Genomic DNA, 21253 nt, shown 5'->3' on the forward strand with positions numbered 1-21253 from the left:
GTCAAAAACATTGCTTAAACATCACTTTGGCAACAACAGGATGTTGCCAAGATATACATTTTTACGGAAAAGACAGTACCTAGTTAGATACATAATATCGATCGCTTCACGTTACAAGTCTTCCACTCGCACTCAGGTAAAAACCAGTTGTAGGCTCTTTTGTCTGAACGGGTCCCTGAATGAGTTTAATAATTCACTTTTATTGTGTATTTTGTTTCGTTTAGTTGAAATATCAGATTTTGTTTGTAACGAATTTCATAATAGATATTTAAATTATTTTTTTGTTAACAAAAACAAATTTTAAAGTTTGACATTTGAAAAATTAATTTTTCGTACTTCCGGGCCTAAAGTGACAACTTCACTCCCTTGTGACAGGTACTAAAGTGTCACATTTAATCCCTCCGGGATTAAATATTGACGAAACTCCCGGAACGATTAAATCACAAACAAACGAATTTAAGGGATATTTTATTGAAAAATATAATTAATTAGAATGGTAATTAACTTTTTAAAAGCATCGTACTGCTGCTCGTATAGTTTTCTAGATTTCGGTGGTAACAATTCTTCACCTACTTCGGCTGCTCTTTTATCAATATCAGATACACCTTCTTCACTGATGATACCAATAATTATCAATAACAATGTTTCTTTACAATGACACTAGTAATGACAATGTTTCTAAATTATAACTGTCACAACGCAATGTTACTATGGTAACTTATTTTAAAGACAGTTTATTAAATGAGTTGAAGAGAGAAAAAACTGATTGAAATTATTGAAATAATTAATAAAATCATACCGGAAGTACGAAAAGTATCGTATATACCTTGCGACTGAAGTACATTTAATCCTTCAGGTAAATTATGGCCCTCCCTGCGGTCGGGCCATAAACTTTACCTTCAGGATTAAATGTACTACTTCAGTCCCGCGGTATATAATGTACTATTATATTGCCATTTTCATGACATGGTCAATGGTTAATTGCATTTATAATAATTTAATGGGTCATTGCGAAACAATATACAGTGCGTCCATAAAGTAACGCATAAATTCATTATTTCACAAACCGGACACTTTCAGGACAAATACCGAAACAGGTCGATTTTTATTTTTAAATTACAATTTATTGGCATACATATCATACTAGTGACGTCATCCATCTGGGCGTGATGACGTAATCGTTGATTTTTTTAAATAAGAATAAAGGGCATGTAATAGCTCATTTGAAAGGGTATGTAATTCTCTATTCAATAATATAATTGTTAATATAATTATTTATACAGGGTGTCCAAAAAATGTTATTTAAATTAAATTAATTGGTATAAAAAGATGAATGTATGTAATTTGTTTAATTCTAAATATATTTTATTGGTGCCAGCAAACATAAAAATGTTTTATTTAAAACCTAAATATTGATTTTCGCTTAAGCGTAATCTTAAACTTCCAAGAGGCAGGTGGATGGCAGCTCTAACATTTAATTTTCTGACAAAAGTAAAACGAATTTTGAATTAAATAAGTTACATACATTTTTCTTTTTGTCTCAATTAATTTAATTAAAGAATTCTTTTTGGACACCCTGTATATATAATTATGTTATTGTTTGTATTAGTAAATAGAGAATTAAATACCCTTTCAAATGAGCTATCACATGACCCCTATTCTCATTTAAAAAATTCATCGATTACGTTATCAAGCCCAGATGGATGACATCACTAGTATGATATGTAATATGCCAAAAAATTGTAATTTAAAAATAAAAATCGACCTGTTTCGAAAATTTTCCTTAAAGTCGCCGGTTTACGAAATAATGAAATTATGCGTTACTTTATGGAAGCACTGTATGTTACAATGTGTAAATTTTTCAGGAAACGTAAAAATCTTTCCATTAGTAGTTAGAGATTCTGATAGTAATACTATATTTTATATAAGTATTATGGGTTATAAATGCATCTATTAGGTCTGGATCCCGCGTATGAAAAAAAAGTTGATTAATAGCAAGCTGAAAATTTGTTAATAGCTTAAGGGTGTTTAGTCGGATAAACTTTTATATATGGGAACACTGGAACAGGGGCAGTTTTAATTGTGAAACAGGTTGAAAATTTGGAACGGTCACACCACGAAAACGGCACATTTATTTTGTCCGACATAACAGACTTAAACTCTCCGAATAGAGATTAAACTCTCATGCAAAAATTAGACTGCTATTTATCACCTGTCATAATTCCTGTCATTTGACATATTCTACATGCTCTACTCATTAAAAGGCCCATTTGGTGATAAATAGCAGTCTAATTTTTGCATGAGAGTTTAATCTCTGTTCGAAGAGTTTAAGTCTGTTCTGTCGGACAAAATACATGTGCCGTTTTCGTGGTGTGACCGTTTCAAATTTTTAACCTGTTCCAAAATTAAAACTGCCCCTGTTCCAGTGTTCCCATATATCAAAGTTTATCCGACTAGACACCCTTAAGCTATTAACAAATTTTCAGCTTGCTATTAATCAACTTTTTTTTCATACGCGGGATCCAGACCTATATCTGAAAGACCAAAAAAGTTTAAATGTTGCTTATTTTTTTGATATTATGTTTTAAAGTTTGTGGACTTATGTTGTTTTCGAAATGAAACCATAATTGGTAAAGTTTTTTCTTTATTCTCAACAAGAAACAGTCATAATACGGACAACGCACACATCTTATGGAAAATATAATGTCACTCAAATTCAATAAAATTTATACGAATAGATCCGTTTTAATTTACCGGTCAAATCTTATCATTGCGCCAACTCTTAATTATGATTAATTACGGCGCAAATTGCAATTAAAGTTTATCGAAATCACATTTTTGGAGTCCATAAAGTGTTAAAAGTGTTAAAGTTACAATCATTATTGCTCCGAGTGCTATTCATAAGAGCTTAAATCCCGCTGGGCCTAAGCGGATTAGTGAAACTAATCCGCTGATTTATGGAGTACCGAAAATCTGGGTAGTTTAAAATATTTTTTCTCTCTCTAACTTATGTACCTACCCATTTGATTTCAGATTTATTTGTATCAATTTCTGCTCTTATTTTTGAAAATAGAGAGTTGGCGCAATGATAAGATTTGATCGGTAAATTAAAACGGATCTATTCGTATAAATTTTATTGAATTTGAGTGACATTATATTTTCCATAAGATGTGTGCGTTGTTTTCGAAATGAAACCATAATTGGTGAAGTTTTTTCTTTATTCTCAACAAGAAACAGTCATAATACGTAGAAATTTATACTAAATTTAAAATCCAGATTCAGTAGAAATAAACAAACCAAGACACGTTAAATGCTACTAGGAGCACTCCCGAATCATAATTATTTACAATGTATTGTTATATTTCTATTTGATATGAAAATTAAATTTTGATGGTTGTAAACAGGATTCAATTTAATATAAAATATTTTCAATTTTCTCAACCACGGGCATATAAATTTAGAACACCCTGTATACAACAAATTGTTATATTTAATTTTATATATATATATCGGGTGTTCTACAGCATTCGCCGTTTCCCGCATCCTATTCGCCATGCTTTTCGGTCACGAATATCTTCCTCGTTGAGTTGTCTACTGTTCATTGCTTTCTCTACATCTTGTATCCATGTTCTCTTCGGTCTGCCTCTTTTTCTTCTCTCGGGTGGTACATACTGGATCATTTTCTTGGGCCATCTTGTTGGTCCCATTCTCTGGACATGCCCGTACCATATTAATCTTTTTTGTTCTATTCTGTCTATAATATCCTTTTCTACTTCCATTCTTTCTTTTATTTCTTCGTTTGGGATATGCTGCAGTTTAGATATTCTGCAGCTTCTTCTAAGCGCGTCCATTTCTAAAGCTTGAAGTCTTTTATTTTGTCGGTCTTTTACTTCCCACACTTCCGAGTTGTACAGGACAATTCCTTCCACGATAGTTTGGTAGATTTTTTTCTTTGTCTGATTCTGCAGTCCTGTACTCCACCAAATGCCATTTAGCTGTTTTATAGCTTTTCTTCCTTGGCTTATTCGATATTCTATATCTTGATCGCATATCTTGATATATTTAATTTTAAGAAGTGATTAGACGGAACTCGGGACAGTGCGCTTAAAATAAACAAAGTGAATGACGCGTACCATTATCGTTCTTCTCGGAAGGTCGATCATTAGCCTATGCTAAATAAAACTCAGTGAAATAGATGATAGTTCATTATCGTTTTTCGCGGAAGGTTTCGATCATTAGCCTATGCTAAATAAGACTCATTTGAAAGAGAGAATAGGTCATTAAAATTTGTAAATAGTAGAAAGTGATTTTAGAATGGGAATTAAATATTTTCTTTTGAAATCCATTAAGCATATTTAGAAAGATTAAAAATTGGTTTTTGAGGAATACTGAGAATGAGAGTTGGTGGTGGAAGGTTGATTTGTGAATCTGGAAGGGATATTGAGAAAGTAGGTGAATGAATGACAAAGTGGGATCAGAATGTTTTGAGCTGTCGAGAAGTGAAGTCGAGTAGTAGACGGTAGTGTTCGAGGAGTGAGAAAGCCGGTAGTTCCGTGAGTGTGGAGTATCTATCGTGGAACGAGAAGTAGGCCAGGTCGAGAGTAAAAGAACCTCCTTGAGCCCAGAGTGTCCCGGTAGCTGATAGCAGTTTCGAAAAAGGTAGAACACAGCATCACGACAAAAGCAGGAACGAGAGCTATTCGAGCTAGTTTTTCAAAGGAGAACATCACTGGAAGCCAGGACGAGGTTTGATCGCAGCCAAGGATAGCAGGAAAGGGTTTTGTGTGAGGACATTTTCAGTTCACCAGGAAAAGGTCAGTCTCATTTGTTTGGACATGAATGTATGGGTTTTTCGTATTAAATTCCACATAAAAAATTGAATAACATAATCAATAATATCAGAAAAGCTTCATCAAACTTAAATAGAGTTGTCCCTAATAACTCCTAATAGTTAAATGTTAATAAAAACTTTCAATAGAAAACCAAAAGGAAATAAAATTCCCAGTTGTAAATGTTATGTTTAAGAATAATAAGAAATAGCAAATATTAAGCATTGATTGCCTTTTGAATAAAATAAAAAATATTTTGATTATAATTGTAACCCATATTTGTATTTTTTTTTACTCTTTTCTTTTCTATCCCGATTAGGAACCATTAAGAAATATTCAGAAGCCACGAAAGTAAGTAATTAATTTATAATTCGCCCTGAGATTGAAAACATATTGATATGTGATCTGGTTAATTAATTAGATTAGTATTAATACATTGATTAAATTAAGTGACATATAAGAATATTATCTCATATCAATAATCAAGATCACATCAGTATATACATTGTAAATTCCAAGTCATGATTTCCAAAGTTTACACATTGTAAATTATGATTCGGGAGTGCTCCTAGTATCATTTAACGTGTCTTGGTTTGTTTATTTCTACTGCATCTTTACTGTTTCTGTTAACTAATCTAAACGTAGAGATATTTTTTGAGATTCTTTAACTCTTTCAATGCTGGGGTTTGTCACATCCCACCTGTCTGTTAGTGGCAAAAAAGTTCACCTGTCGGATGCCGGGTTAAAACATGACAAATTAGATGTGGAATGAAAGCTTATAACCCAAAGATGGTACTAAAGGTGAGAAATTTGGCCTCCGACTTCAGGATAAAGAGTTGCAACCCGAAGTATTGTTCTAAATTCGCAGAAATAGTACAAACTATGTATTACTCGACGCGCCTTAGAAAGACGAGAACAAATATTTATGCCTGTCCGGTTTTATGCCTGTCTGTCCGTCCGTCTGTCAGATATAATCACAGAGGTTGAATGAAAGATTATAACCCATAGATGGTACTAGCGATTAGAAATTTGACGCGCATTAGAAAAATGAGAACAAAGAAATACTTTTTTTAGTTTTACACCACTTCCGGTTAAAATGGTGTACCCGGAAGTGACACACATAGTCACAGAAAAATATACTTGATCAATTTACGTGTATTAAGAGGTCGAAACCGAATTTTTTTAATTCTGGTTTTGATGTCATATGCGGTTAAAAAATTGTCTGGAAGTGGAAGAAACCAGTTTAATAGTTGTCCCCTTCGAGTAGCGAAAAATAAACAATACTTTGTAAAAACATTCAACATTGGTTGATATTCCGCTGTTTTCATATTATTTATTGACCTAAGTTTTTGTAAAATGCACTAGTCTTTTTTAAAGATATCATTGGACAATTTACTCACTGTTTTTGGATTTTACAAAATCGCTTGGATTGGCATGAAATTTGACATAAGCATAGCTAACATGTCAAAGAAAAAAGTGATATTGTGCCAGTGTGTGCTTTTTTCTGGGGATGAGTACCACCCCCTTCTCGAGTGTGAAAAAATATAGGTAAAAATATGTCCGTAAGTGGATAAACTAATTAAATTCCTTGTATTTTTTGTTTTTAGATGGTTTTTCGTAAATAAATCAAAAAGTAAGTATTTGATCGAAAAAACTATTCTTAGCAAATATAAAGCTTATAAAACAGTAAAAAAAATTATGTATGTATGAAGTCTGGACACACAATAAAAACAGAGTTGGAGCTGAACAACAGTTGGTTCTTATTCGTCGAATTCCAAATCGACTAGTTCAACGTAAAATATCCAAAAAATAACGCACTTTTCGGGGAAAACTCGCCACAAATTTTTTAAAGTGTTTAAAAAAGTTTTATTTTTGTTATTTAAAAAGTATCTATTCTATCACCATCAGCATCAAAAGTAAGTTACGCTTTAAATAAAATATGTCCCTTTTTTTGCTAAAAGAAATCGTGAAAATCACCACCTAATTAGCATTCCATATGAAATTAATAGTTACCGCCCTAGTTAATTTACTTATATTATACTGTTTATATGATCTATAAGATTTATTGGCAAGAAATGCTTATTAAAAAAAATTGGTTTTAAAATAAAAAAATTTTAATTTTGAAAAAAAATGCCTTGGTTTAAAATAACTTAAACATTAGTGATACTAAATATCTCAAAGAGTAAAAAATGTACATATCACATAAACAATACATAAGTAAATTAGGCGGTGATTTTTACATTTTTTTAACAAAAAAGAGACTTCATTTTGATGCTAACTAACTTTTGATGCTAGAAACGTTTATAAAAATACAAATAAAACTTTTTAGACATTTTATAACAGTTGTAAGTCATGAGTTTTTCCCGAAAAGTGCTTCGTTTTATGGTTATTTCATGTTAAAATATTCGATTTGTATTTTGACGAAGTAGAACCTGCTTTTCATTAAGGTGATACAGTAGCGATCAACAGGTAGCCAAAACGCGTTCCAAGATTGCGGCTGTAATTTTGAATATTTTTTCGAGATATTTGGCACACGTATTCGTAATATAATAAAAAATGGCGGTACAGAGCCGAATTTGAAAAATATATTAATATGTGGAAATTACTCTGTAATTAAATATAATATTAAAAAAACGAGCCTGTACCGCCATTAAGAAGAACAAAAAAATACACTTTCTTCAAATAAACTTTTTATCCGATGCCTAGATTTTGTGTCATTTTGGAACTACTAATGAAATACAAAATTTTAGTAGTTCCAAAATGACACAAAATCTAGGCATCGGATAAAAAAGTTCATTTGAAGAAAGTGTATTTTTTTGTTCTTCTTAATGGCGGTACAGGCTCGTTTTTTAAATATTGTATTTAATTACAGAGTAATTTCCACATATTCATATATTTTTCAAATTGGGCTCTGTACCGCCATTCTTTATTATATTACGAATACGTGTGCCAAATATCTCGAAAAAATATTCAAAATTACAGCCGCAATCTTGGAACGCGTTTTCGCTACCTGTTGATCGCTACTGTTTCCTCTTAACTACAACTCTACTTTTACAGGGTCTACAGACTTCATACATACACCATTGTTTTCACTTTTTTATACGCTATATTTTTGCTAAGAATATTTTTCGTTAAAATACTTTTTGAGTTTTTTTCTAAAACCGTCTAAAAACGTGACTTTTTTGTTGAAAAACGAACATAATATATTCACTTGCAAATAACTCAAACAGTATGTTAAGAAAAAATCTATAGAACAAAAACTAGCTTAGAATTACTCAGTTTATCCACTTTAGGACTTATTTTGAATGTATGTCTTTTCACATTATAAAAGTGGTTGTACTAACTCCCAAGGCAAAAGCACACGTCGGCACAATATCACTTTTTCTTTGACCTGTCAGCTATGTGCATACCCAATTTCATGTCAATCCAAGCGGTTGTTTAAAATTCGGAGGTTTTGCAATATTTACCGTGAGTGGATGGACTACAGATATATGTATATTAGATAAAAATTATAGTCTCAGCGAATCTTTGAAATATCTCCATTCCTTTGAAATGTTACATTTTTTAAGCCTTGAGGGAGTAGGCGCAAAATTATGACCAATGCTATTTAAATGCATTCAGTTTATTCGAATCCTGAGAAAACTAATAAGAATTTTGGAAAAATTTAAACGCAGAATGAAAGATTACATTATAACCGAGGGCGAAACTCTCTAAAAACTTTTATGTTTATATTGATAAGTGAAAGGGTGAAAAAAAAAGAAAATTTAGTGTGATTTTTTATTTCAAATATTTAATTCAAAAGAAATTTTTGTTTATTCTATTCTTTTTGACATGAGGCTGTATTTGATTTCTCTATGTCATTGTATGCTATTGGTTAGTTCCTATCATTTCAGCCGACGTACGTCACGATTGGATCAATAGGGCCGAACATACATAACTAAGGCCCTTTTGGCATGATGCTGTATTATTTTGAAGTCGATACAGCCTGAATATTTTTTTTTATTTTTTTACGTTCTATGTGATTAAAAAAATTAAGAATCACCGCAATTTTAGCCCACCACCCCCTTCCCCATTCCCCACATCAAAAAATGTCAATTTTTCGATTTTATTTTTTTTTAAGTTGGTTTGCAATTAAATTATAAATTACAAAAAATTCACACGCACAGCTGAGGCTTTTACAAAACATATATTTTTATGGACCCGAAGGTCGAGTGTACATAACCTCAATGTTTTTTGTTTTTTTAATAGGTACGTATAACTTTTTTTGGCGATGGCTGCATGTCTAATTTCTGCATTGCGTTTTGTGAATTTTATCAAAATCTGTATTTCTGACTTTTTTCAGATTTATTCGTAAGGTGCGCCATCTTCAAAAATCCGGAAAACTGGTTTTTTCGGTAGTTTTTTGGGATTTTCTCCATTTTATATACTTCAAAATAGACTAACTCAAGGTTTTTTATAGGTTACGTATATATAATTTGAAATAACTGAGTTTTTAGGGATATTCAAAAATTGTGTAAAACACCTAAACCCCCCAAAAACTATGTTTTTTCAAATTCTTAAAAGTTTCTTAATTCTTTCGTACCCCATGAAGTTAAATTACAAAGCCATTAAAATATAACTAGAGGTGATTCATACCTACTTACCATCTCAATTGAATGCAATCATCGGCAAAGCCATCTTTTAGTGTCATTGTGTCATCCCCAAAAATCTACCTGGGTCTTAAAATGCAGGTATGCATACTTGTTCCGTTATAACTCTTATCTTTTAAAATTTTGTAGTAAAAGCATTTCTATAGCTATAGTGAGTTTATTGCCCTACCTCTTTATGTGGCTTAATGATTTGGATTGCAAACACAGATAAGAAAGGGTGTGATAGACCAGAGAAATTAGCAAATAAATGGCCTCTTTCGTGACATCCGTTGATACAGGTATCTAAGAACTGCTTATGGCATTAGGGTAAATTTAGTTACAACAGTATCCAATATAAAAATTATGCAAAAAATCAAACGTACTTTTTAACTTATAAACAATATATAAACAATTAAAGATCGCTATTTGATTGTAAATATTAAAGGTGGAGACCGGTATGCTGTATGGAAAGGTGATACAATTTTACTGAAGAGCATAGAAAATTCTTTAAAATGAGTGTTTGGAAAGTTCTTTTTGTTAATTTGTTGCTTAGTTATTGGGAAAATAGCTTCAAAAGTCGATTTTTTGAAAATAATTAATAACTTTTCTAAAAATACACTAAAAGCTTTATTTTCGCGTAAGTAAAGGAACAATATTAGAAGTATTCAGCCGTTAAAATTTCAAGAAGTTTTACCTAATAGTTATTGCAAAATTGAAATTGTTTATCCCAAAAAGCTTCTATCTACAGCGTTATTATGCATAAACTATTAGGTCAACATAAATTCTAAAGACATCAAACCAAAGAGAAAGGTTCAATTTATCAAATTAGATCAAGTCTTGAATAAAAAGTTTATAATAAATATTATAAATAATTATAAAATAATTTTGAAAAAGTAGTGTTATTTTAAGCTTATTCGCGAACTCAAGCGAGGGTGCTGCCGCTTATTTTGAACTAGAGGAATTGGGATGAAGATTTAAACAAAACATCCGTTAACCTATATATCAATGTCGATTGAATGCTTGTCTGGTGTGTTCATTTAATGAATGATTTATTTATATTAATTAATTACATCAATAAAAATATTAATTATATCAAAATGCATTATCCCAATTACATCGGCCATTTTCATGCAACTGCACTGCCACCTATAGTCGATTGAGTTCGCGAATAAACAATTAAAATAACAACCGCATTAACATGTGGGAATTAACTAATTTTGATGGGAAATAAGCCACAATTTTACTAAAAAAAATGGTTTTATTTTGACAACGACACCCGATTTGAGCGTCGAAACGTTAATAAAATCAGTTTTTTTAGTAAAATTGTGGCTTATTTCCCATCAAAACTAGTTAATTCCAAAAATGCCACAAGAAAATAGCTTCAGAACAACAACACGTAGGAAGTTAATTTTTTTTATTCGACATGTTGGTATTCTTATAGAAACTGAAACAAAAATTTAATGCCCTACAACCCTTAAAACCCGAGTTAGCCACTTTTTTCAAAAATTCACCGGGGCTTTGTTTATAAATATTAGAAAATTTGAAAAGCAACATTTAAACGAATGAAAGAGCATGTTTATACAAAAAAAAATTAAAACGATTCTTTTAAAAACGAGCCGTCCATGATGCGCCAAAAGTGAAGAGTTTAAAAGTAAAGCGATTCTTACCCTCTTGATTTTATTATCAAAAACTTAATTCACAACTACACATTTATAAAAGGCGCAATACCTCCGGTAAGGTTTAGGTACAAAATTAACAAAACCCAAAAAAAAATATATAATACAATATTCCAGTTACCCGTCGTTTGTCACCATTAATCCCTTTATCCTAAAGATAAATAACAGTTTGTCGACGAAAATTCCATTCGATCAAATGTTCGTCGATGAATTGTCCATTCGATGAATTGTGCATTCGACCAACTGTTTGTCGACCAACTGTTGTCGACCAATTTTCCGTCGACGAAGTGTTCTCGACCAGCTTTCCGACACCGGATTTGGGTGTCATTGTATTCTGTTGGTTAATTCCTACCATTTTAGCCACCGTACGTCATGATTGGAAAAATAGCAGCGAATATACGTAACTAAGGCCCTTTCAATATTTTACTGTAATTGATTTTTCTGTGTCATTGTATTCTGTTGACTGATTCCTATCATTTGAGCCGCCGTACGACACGTTTGGACCAATGGGAGTGAAGATACGTAACTAATACCTAACAAGAGGTTTACTCAAACTTCTTTTTTGTACTTATACCACTCGGTAAAAGTACAAAAAAAAGTTTGGGTAAACTTTTGCACAACTGTGTAAATACTAACGAAAAATCTAAAATATTAAAAAAAATTAGTGGAATCCTTTAATCTGTTCTCGAAAAAATTAGCTATGAAAATGAGCATAATTTTCTATATCCCTAACTTTTGACGAGCAGTTTAGCTTAAATGGGGAAAAGCGGTAAGCTTAGACCAAACACCAGTAGGAGGCATTCAATTAATTGAGGAAAAAAATTAAATGGATAACAATATTTATTTCAGTTACACAAAAGGCATTGTCCCGCTAGAATGTTTGAAATCACAATTAATAGTCCTACAAAAAAGACAGGCGTTTAAAAGTGATAAGACCATTGAACAATAAGCCTGTGAGCTACCTTTTAAACACATTCTTAAAAATAATCCATAACACAATTAAAAAAAGGTTTGTTAAGAAATTCTTTTATAGACTTCAGAAATTCAACAACTTCTCCTGATTATGTTTAAAAAACGTACGGAATGCACTAAATGAAAAAAAAAAAAAGAAAAAGATTTATCATACCGTTATACTATAATATATCCTTACGTTGAATATTTGATGCTTCCCTGTGGAGTATAAAACGGACAGTTGTGTTTTTCCCGTGATCTGCCTTGTTTAGTCTTCTTTGTCGTTTTATTCGTTAAATCCTATCCTCTTAAGTCACAGCGTCAGAAAGCAGTGGGTATATGCAGTGAACGGGAGGCCTATGTCGAACAGTGAACGTTGGGGCCCTTTCGCGTTTATCATATGTAGAGAAGTCGCTTGTCAAAAACTGGACGTATGTAATCGTATTCTATTTGTTAAATACTCTCACATAATATGTCATACCATGTGCGTTAATCCATTTTATTTCTACAATTTTAAAGTGTTATTACATGCCGTCATTTTCATTTGTCTACACCATCGTATTCTGCCAGTTAAATCCCATCGTTTCAGGCGCTGTACGTCACGATTGAACCAATAGGACCGAAGATACATAACTAAGGCCCTTTTGACCTGCTGCTTGTTTGATTTTTCTGTGTCATTGTCTTCTATGATGCCTAAGGCATATTTATGACATGTCTTATTTTTAAAGAAAACAAGTAATTGGACTTCGTAAGTCCTAGGTTTTCACCCAAAGTAATCGAAAGTAGAATTGGAAGTCGATATTTGAATTCTTCGTGTAACTTTGCGTGGATTGATATACAAATTTACTAATTTTGAGTCATTTTTACTAAACTGTTTACACAGAAATAACTCTAAAGATTCAAACCTTTCAATACGCTTCGATTTATGTGTTCGTATACTATTTCTGAGTCTATTGGGACCGTGCAAGTTCGGCAAAACGACACCTGGTTTCTACGCTCTGCAACTTTATTCGCACTTTTAATTATATTGGCCAATTATATTAGTCCTGGTTACTGGATAATTGTCAAGGCCATAATCCAAAAAAATAATAAGAAGAAAAAATAAGATTCAGGTTATGTTATTAAAACGTAAACAATTGTATGTAGTAAATAAAATTAGTTATTAAAATGCAGTACTGCAAGCAAAATACAATTAATTTAATTTGCCTTCATATAATAATTGCATATAATATCAATATTGCAGAGCAACATATAATTTTTCTTCTTCAATGACAGTAGGTATGAAATGTACGTCAATTTGACAATTTCAATGGACAATATGAATTATTTAAGAAAGTTGCAATATTTCTCCGCTATTCGCGCACGATCGTTTCTCGTATCCGTTCCAAGTACTTGCACACCGCGAATAATGGCATTTCCGGTTATAACTTTTTAAGCGGAAATTACGTAAAAACCAAAATTTTACATTTGTTCTCATCTTGCTAAGCCACGTTGAATAATATATCACTTATTCTCCTTCGGCAACTTTAAAATAGTAAATACTTACGGTTGCAACTCTAAAACCGGAACTCCGACGTCAAATTTCTCATCTTTAATAATACCATCCTTAAGTTAAAAGCTTTCATTCGACACCCGATTTGTCATTCTATCTGTATTAATAACGGAGGAGTTGTATTCGCGGATGGACAGACATACGGACAGACAGCCTAGGTAAAATTTTTCATCTTTAATACCATGCTTGAACTATAAGCTATCATTTGGCACCTCATTTGCCATTATACCTGGTATAATGACGGAGGATTTATACTGGCGGTCGGAGGGATCGACGGACAGACAGCCTAGGTCAAATTTTTCACCTTTAGTATCATCCTTGGATTATAAGCTTTCATTTGACACCTCACTTGTCATTCTACCTGGTATATTGACGGAGGAGCTATATTCGCGGTCGGACGGACCGACGGTCAGACAGCGTAAGTCAAATTTCTCACCTTTAGTACCATCCTTGGATTATAAGCTTTCATTTGACACCTCTTTTGTCATTCTACCTGGTATAGTAGAGGAGTTATATTCGCGGTCGGACGGACCGACGGACAGACAGCCCAAGTCAAATTTCTCACCTTTAATACCATCCTTGGATTATAAGCTTTCATTTGACATCTCATTTGTCATTCTACCTGGTATAATGACGGAGGAGCTATATTCGCGGTCGGACGGACAAACGGACAGACAGCCTAAGTCAAATTTCTCACTTTTAGTACCATCCTTGGATTATAAGCTTTCTTTTGACACCTCATTTTTCATTCTACCTGGTATAATGACGGAGGAGTTATATTCGCGGTCGGACGGACCGACGTCTCACCTTTAGTACCATACTTCGATTATAAGCTTTCATTTGACATCTCATTTGTCATTCTACCTGGTATAATGACGGAGGAGCTATATTCGGGGTCGGACTGACCGACGCGACGGACAGACAGCCTAAGTCAAATTTCTCACCTTTAGTACCATCTTTGGATTATAAGCTTTCATTTGACACCTCATTTGTCATTCTACCTGGTATATTGACGGAGGAGCTATATTCGCGGTCGGACGGACCGACGGTCAGACAGCGTAAGTCAAATTTCTCACCTTTAGTACCATCCTTGGATTATAAGCTTTCATTTGACACCTCTTTTGTCATTCTACCTGGTATAGTAGAGGAGTTATATTCGCGGTCGGACGGACCGACGGACAGACAGCCCAAGTTAAATTTCTCACCTTTAATACCATCCTTGGATTATAAGCTTTCATTTGACATCTCATTTGTCATTCTACCTGGTATAATGACGGAGGAGCTATATTCGCGGTCGGACGGACAGACGGACAGACAGCCTAAGTCAAATTTCTCACTTTTAGTACCATCCTTGGATTATAAGCTTTCTTTTGACACCTCATTTTTCATTCTACCTGGTATAATGACGGAGGAGTTATATTCGCGGTCGGACGGACCGACGTCTCACCTTTAGTACCATACTTCGATTATAAGCTTTCATTTGACATCTCATTTGTCATTCTACCTGGTATAATGACGGAGGAGCTATATTCGGGGTCGGACTGACCGACGCGACGGACAGACAGCCTAAGTCAAATTTCTCACCTTTAGTACCATCTTTGGTTATAAGCTTTCATTTGACACCTCATTTGTCATTCTACCTGGTATAATGACGGAGGAGTTATATTCGCGGTCGGACGGACCGACAGCCTAAGTCAAATGTCTCACCTTCAGTACCATCCTTGGATTATAAGCTTCTATTTGACACCTCATTTGTCATTCTACCTGGTATAATGACGGAGGAGCTATATTCGCGGTCGGTCGGACCGACGGACAGACAGCCTAAGTCAAATTTCTCACCTTTAGTACCATCCTTGGATTATAAGCTTTCATTTGACACCTCATTTGTCATTCTACCTGGTATAATGACGGAGGAGTTATATTTGCGGTCGGACAGACCGAAGGACAGAAAGTTTAAGTCAAATATCTCACCTTTAGTACCATCCTTGGATTATACGCTTTCATTTGACACCTCATTTGTCATTCTACCTGGTATAATGACGTAAGAGTTATATTCGCGGTCGGACAGACCGACGGACAGATAGTTTAGGTCAAATTTCTCACCTTTAGTACCATCCTTGGATTATAAGCTTTCACATTTTTTCAAAATTGGGTGAAAACAACTTGATGCCAGAATGATTTGTTGATGAAAATAATATATACATTCTCAAATTGCATAATATATACAATCTCATATTTTTCGTTGTGGATAATATTGTATTCAACAGTGATGCCAAATTTCTGATGCCAAAATGATTGATAATGAAAGTGGGATATACGTTTTCATGTATATAGCGGCAGCGACAAAACGGTAAAACACTGAACTAAATGTATATAATATTTTCACTGTGCCATCATTTTGAACTCAAACATTTTATGGAATAAACTTATATAAGTCAGTAAGGAATAAACAAAGAAAGCTGATATATTAAAGTAACATCAAGGAATCAAATCTCTAACTACAGAGTTGATTAGACTTCTGCTAACAAGTACAGGAAAAAAGTTATTAAGGTAGTGTAAAGTGGCATCGATATACAGATGCCACTTTGCAAGACGATGCCAAATTGATGGTAAATGCATAATGTATCGATGCCAAATTGATAGTAGGATTTATATATATATATATATATATATATATATATATATATATATATATATATATATATATATATATATATATTTACTCCCAGCGTATGAAGTGAGCCACATATCAAAAGAAACTGCGGTTGAAGTGAGGTCCTGTACAAAGTGAGGTCCAGTATACGGACCTCACTTAGTCAATCAATGTAAGACTTTTTCGTAGACATGTACTGATAGCAAACACTGTTTTTTTACAAAAAAAAGTGGGACCTCACTTTGTATGGTCCACATCAATTTTTAGTTCAGAGATTTTCCGCATAGAGGCGCTGACTTTGGCGTATATTTTCTAACCATGTATATTCTATGCCCTGTTGAATAACTTACGATACACATAGTGAGGACCATACAACTGGCAACATCTGTTCAACCAATCTTTAAAACAGTGGATCGTCAATCGTCGCATAAATTCAAACAGTACAAAAATGTTTAATACTTTAATCCTTTTTGAGAGCGTAGGCGCAAAATTTCGGTCGAGTTCTTTTTAAACGCATTTATTTTTTTCGAATCCTGAGATAACTAATAGGTATTTTTAAAATATTTAAACGCAAAATAGAAGACTACATTATTCCCGAGGGCAGAAAGTCCCTTATAATGAACAAAAAGTTTCTTTTGTAATATATATTTAAAATTAAAAATCAGGCTATTTTTTTTCACCCCTGTGACTTATTAAAATAAATATTATAGAAGTTCTCAAGGACTTTCGACCATGGATAATACAGTAATATTTCTTTCTGCGTTTAAATTTTTTAAAAATACTTAAGGTTTTCTCAGTATTCGAAAAAAATGAACGCATTTAAAAATAATTCGAGCGAAATTTTTGCGCATATGCTCTCAGAAAGGCTTAAAATACTATAAATTTTTGTAATCAGTATTTCAATAGTTATTTATGATATAAGTGTTAAAAGTACACGTTTAAGGCACGCATGTGAAAGTTTGCAGAATGAGCGACAGCGAGTTCTGCAATTCACATGAGTGCCTTAAAAATGCACTTTTTAACACGCATATCATGCAATATTTTTTCTACAAACGTAATTACAGGACAATATCTACAAAAACTTTTACTTGAACTTGACTGACATTCCATTTTTATATTTTTTTGACATTACATCAAAATTGCCTATACGATCAATACGAATTGCAGTGCCATAAAAATTTTAAAGCACTAGTGCCTTAAAGCAGCGCCGGATAAAGGGGCGGGCGAGCCGGGCGACCGCCCGGGGCGCCAGAATTTGGGGGCGCCAAATTTTGAGAGACGCTGATATATAAATATAATATTTACCCCCCTCCGTGGCTCAGTGGTAAGAGCGCCTGCCTTTGGATCGAAAAAATCCGAAAGGTTGTGGGTTCGAATCTCACCAGGGTCGGAAATTTTTCATTTATTATAAATTAATAAATGAATATAGTTTCTGTCCTCGTGGGATCGGTTCTCACCGGAGGGACCGCAGACGTTCGGATACAATTAGCGTCTCTTTGCAAAGACAATGACGTCGACATTGCAAAGTAACAAGCCACTTACTCAACACCCACACTACTTACACATGACACTAGGTACCTAACTGTTCAAAATTACCGTACCTACCATGCCAATGGCCATTAGTTGTCGAGGCATTAGCTAAACAAAAAAAAAATATAATATTTTTTACATTCACTATTTTTTTGGACTTTATAGATTATCTTTGGGCTAAGATTACTCCTAAGACAATTAATATTAAATAATTGTAACAATAAGAAAACTATTTCTAGCTCACAAAAATTCTCTAATAAAAATAATGCAACCTAAAAACTGTTATGGCTTTTAAAGGTCATTTTTGTCAGGTAATACATATCACTTTTATGGTATTACAATGTTATACATACATACTTAAAATACACGAAGATCAGATTTACGAAGTATCAACAAATTTATGAATAGTCAGTGATATTATTATACTGCTACTTGTCATTATAGCCTCAATGGTTAGATATTTTTGTCTTCCTGTTCTGTAAACTTTGCTTTATCAACATTGTCGTGTGTCCGTGGGTGTGTAATTTGAAATAAAAAAAAAACAAACCAGGTATATCTATATGAATTAGAATTGACAAGTTCTTTTTCATAATATGAATATATAGAAATTTATTTCGAATACTTTGTACGCGTTAAGATGTTTCACTTTTTGCATAAAAACGGCACGAACGACGTATGAAAAAAAGGAATAATAGATTTTTGTATATATCATAAATTGAACGAGTAATTCCAAAATGATTTGTTATTTGAAATATCTCAGTGGCGTACTATGTTTTTCTTTAAAAAAATTCACACCATTTCAACAGTAGATATAAAATTATTAATTTTATGTCAAAAAATACGCAATAATTACCTCTTAAAACACATCAAATTTCATTTGCATATCTGAACCGGTTTTAGAACAATAAAGAAATCGTCAGTTTGTAAGAAAAATGTCAACACCCCATATCTCGGAAACGAAGTATTTGCTGACATAGGCTTATAGAGCAAACTGTCATTATTTTTTCATATAGAATTACCCTTTAAAGTTTGTTGCATTTATTTAGAAACATCCTGTTTTTTCTTGACCACCCTGGATTTCCATAGTTTTTCCTGTATTATTTCACTTGACCGTTATTTTCAGTTCTTTCTGTTTTTCCAGTCCTGCAGGTTTCTTTTCTAATATTGCTTCGTCCATTTTATCTCTAAAAGATTTTCGGGGTCTGTCTCTCTTCCTTCTTCCTATCGGGCTCCAATCTGTTATTCTGTTTATCAACGATTTTGGTCTGCTCTTCTGCCATGTCCGTACCAGGTTAATCTCTTTTGTTCTATGTTGTCTATTATCCCTTGAATTCATTACCATTATTTTCTTAATCTCTATGTTATTTATTCTATCCCTTCTACAGCTTCTACTTAGGTATTCGATCTCTGTTGCTCTTATTTTGCATTTGGTTTTCGTATTTTTTATTCAATTTTCACACCCATTATTCAGAATACTTGTTGTCATGGTGTTATATTATATTCTTCTTTTTGTTTTTATACTGATGTTCTTATCCCACAGTACCGGGTTTAATTTTAGTATGCAGCATATTGTTTGTCCTAGTAACTCGATACCTAAAACCATAGCTTGGTTCTATAGGTATCGAGTCATAGAGATAATAAAAAGCTCATGAGATAATAAAAAAAAATAATGAATGATTTTATTTGAATTTGCATAGATGATTGTAAGGCCAAGGATATCACAACGGCTCTAAAAGGAAGAGAAAAAATAAAGATGTACAAGCTCGCGTTTGCAAAGAATATCCGCATGTTATTTTATGCTAAGTGGATGCCACTCCCTCAATTTAGTTATTGGGGATGCAGCTATATCTTGCGCACAATCAACATGTTTTTTGGTCTTGTAGAAGATTTATACACACTAAATGATATAAATGAGTCAGATTAAATAAATTATTAGACGAATTTTTTACTAAGCAACAACATTTTTGTTTAATTTAGTAGTATTTTGACAACGACACCCGATTTGGGCGTCGAAACGATAATAAAATTATTTTTTTCAATTTAATTGTGGCTTATTTTCCATCTAAATAGTTATTTATCACATTTTTTACTGGTTGTTGATAATGTGCATTTATCTTTTACCTCGCTTCTTCGTCGCTTGAACTTAAAATGTGCTCGCTATGCTATGCCCTATGTTGGATAAGTTGTAAGTAATAACTATCCTACTATTTTTTAAATAAATATATTTTTACATAGTTCTTTACGGTAAAATTTTGATTTTTTCCTATTTTTTTTATATTTGCAGTAAATTTGTATATTCTTATATGAAGGGGCGCCAAATTTTATTTTGCCAGGGGCGCTCAGAACCCTAAAACCGGCCCTGCCTTAAAGTAGCATTTTTAACGCACGTATGGAGTTCTAAAAATTGCATTTTTAACACGGTTGTAGAAAAAAGCCTTTGAATGAGGTGTCACATGATGTACTTACTTTCCTATTTAAAAAAATCAAAGTTGTGCCTGTCACCTGAAGAAGAGGGATCGCGTAAAGTTCGAAACATTTACGCTATAATATACTATGATTATTTTAAAAATCGACCTATCCGAGCGTTTTTCTTATGTGCTAAAAATAAATAAGTTAATAAGGGGGGTAAAACTTATTCCAGCGAACTGTATTTGTAACAACCAAGGTAGGGATGGCGGTTGTTGAACAAAAAACCGGTTTTCGGTTATACCGGTTTTTTACTTACGGTTTAACCTGGCGGTTATAACTGGTCAAAAAAAGCGGTTGTTCCAAAAACCATTTTTCGGTTTTTTTAATCAGAAGCAAATACTCGATAGGTTATAATGTTAATATAATGTTATGTGTTACATAATATTGTGTTTTCAATTTTATCAATCAAAGGCAAAATAAAAATTAAATTAATTTTTTTTTAATAACGCGGGCACATAAATTTGATACACCCTGTATATTGATCTGTAAATATTTATTAGAATTTAGTTTGGATGTAAGTGGATTTCTTTTTTTAATGAGCTTTCCGATGAACCATTAAAGATTTTGTGAATAATTAAAGTGAAAATAACGATGTATTTTGATTTAAAATGGAAAAAGATTGTTTAGGGTAGAGGTAATTATCAATTTCTAGAAAAGTGGTTTTAGGAGAAAGTTTGGAATTTTAGTATCTTTGTTTCAACACGAGTAAATGTTGTATAGTTCTCAGAAGGTAATTAGGATGGTCGGAATGGTTTTGAGGGTGACTGTTTTGTTTGTCGAATGGAAAAGTCGATGTTTCAGATTCTTGGCAACGTGGAAGGGGAAAAGTAGTTTGAATGATTAAGAGAGTTTGAAGGGGAAGTCATTATGTTTTTGGCATCGCTGAGGACCGGTTCGACGTTTTAGTGGATAGATAGTTAGCAGATACCAGTGGCTGTTTGATAGTGGAGAATAGTGTTGAAAAG

General features: G+C 32.9%; 1 protein-coding gene across 2 annotated transcripts in view; it reads right to left on the minus strand.

The window, feature by feature from the left end:
- LOC126880485 (latrophilin-like protein LAT-2) overlaps positions 1 to 21253 on the minus strand; it is a 620828-nt gene that overhangs the window by 367602 nt on the left and 231973 nt on the right. The window lies entirely within an intron of this gene.

Source organism: Diabrotica virgifera, chromosome 2 (assembly GCF_917563875.1).
Source record: "Diabrotica virgifera virgifera chromosome 2, PGI_DIABVI_V3a".
NCBI lineage: Eukaryota > Metazoa > Arthropoda > Insecta > Coleoptera > Chrysomelidae > Diabrotica > Diabrotica virgifera.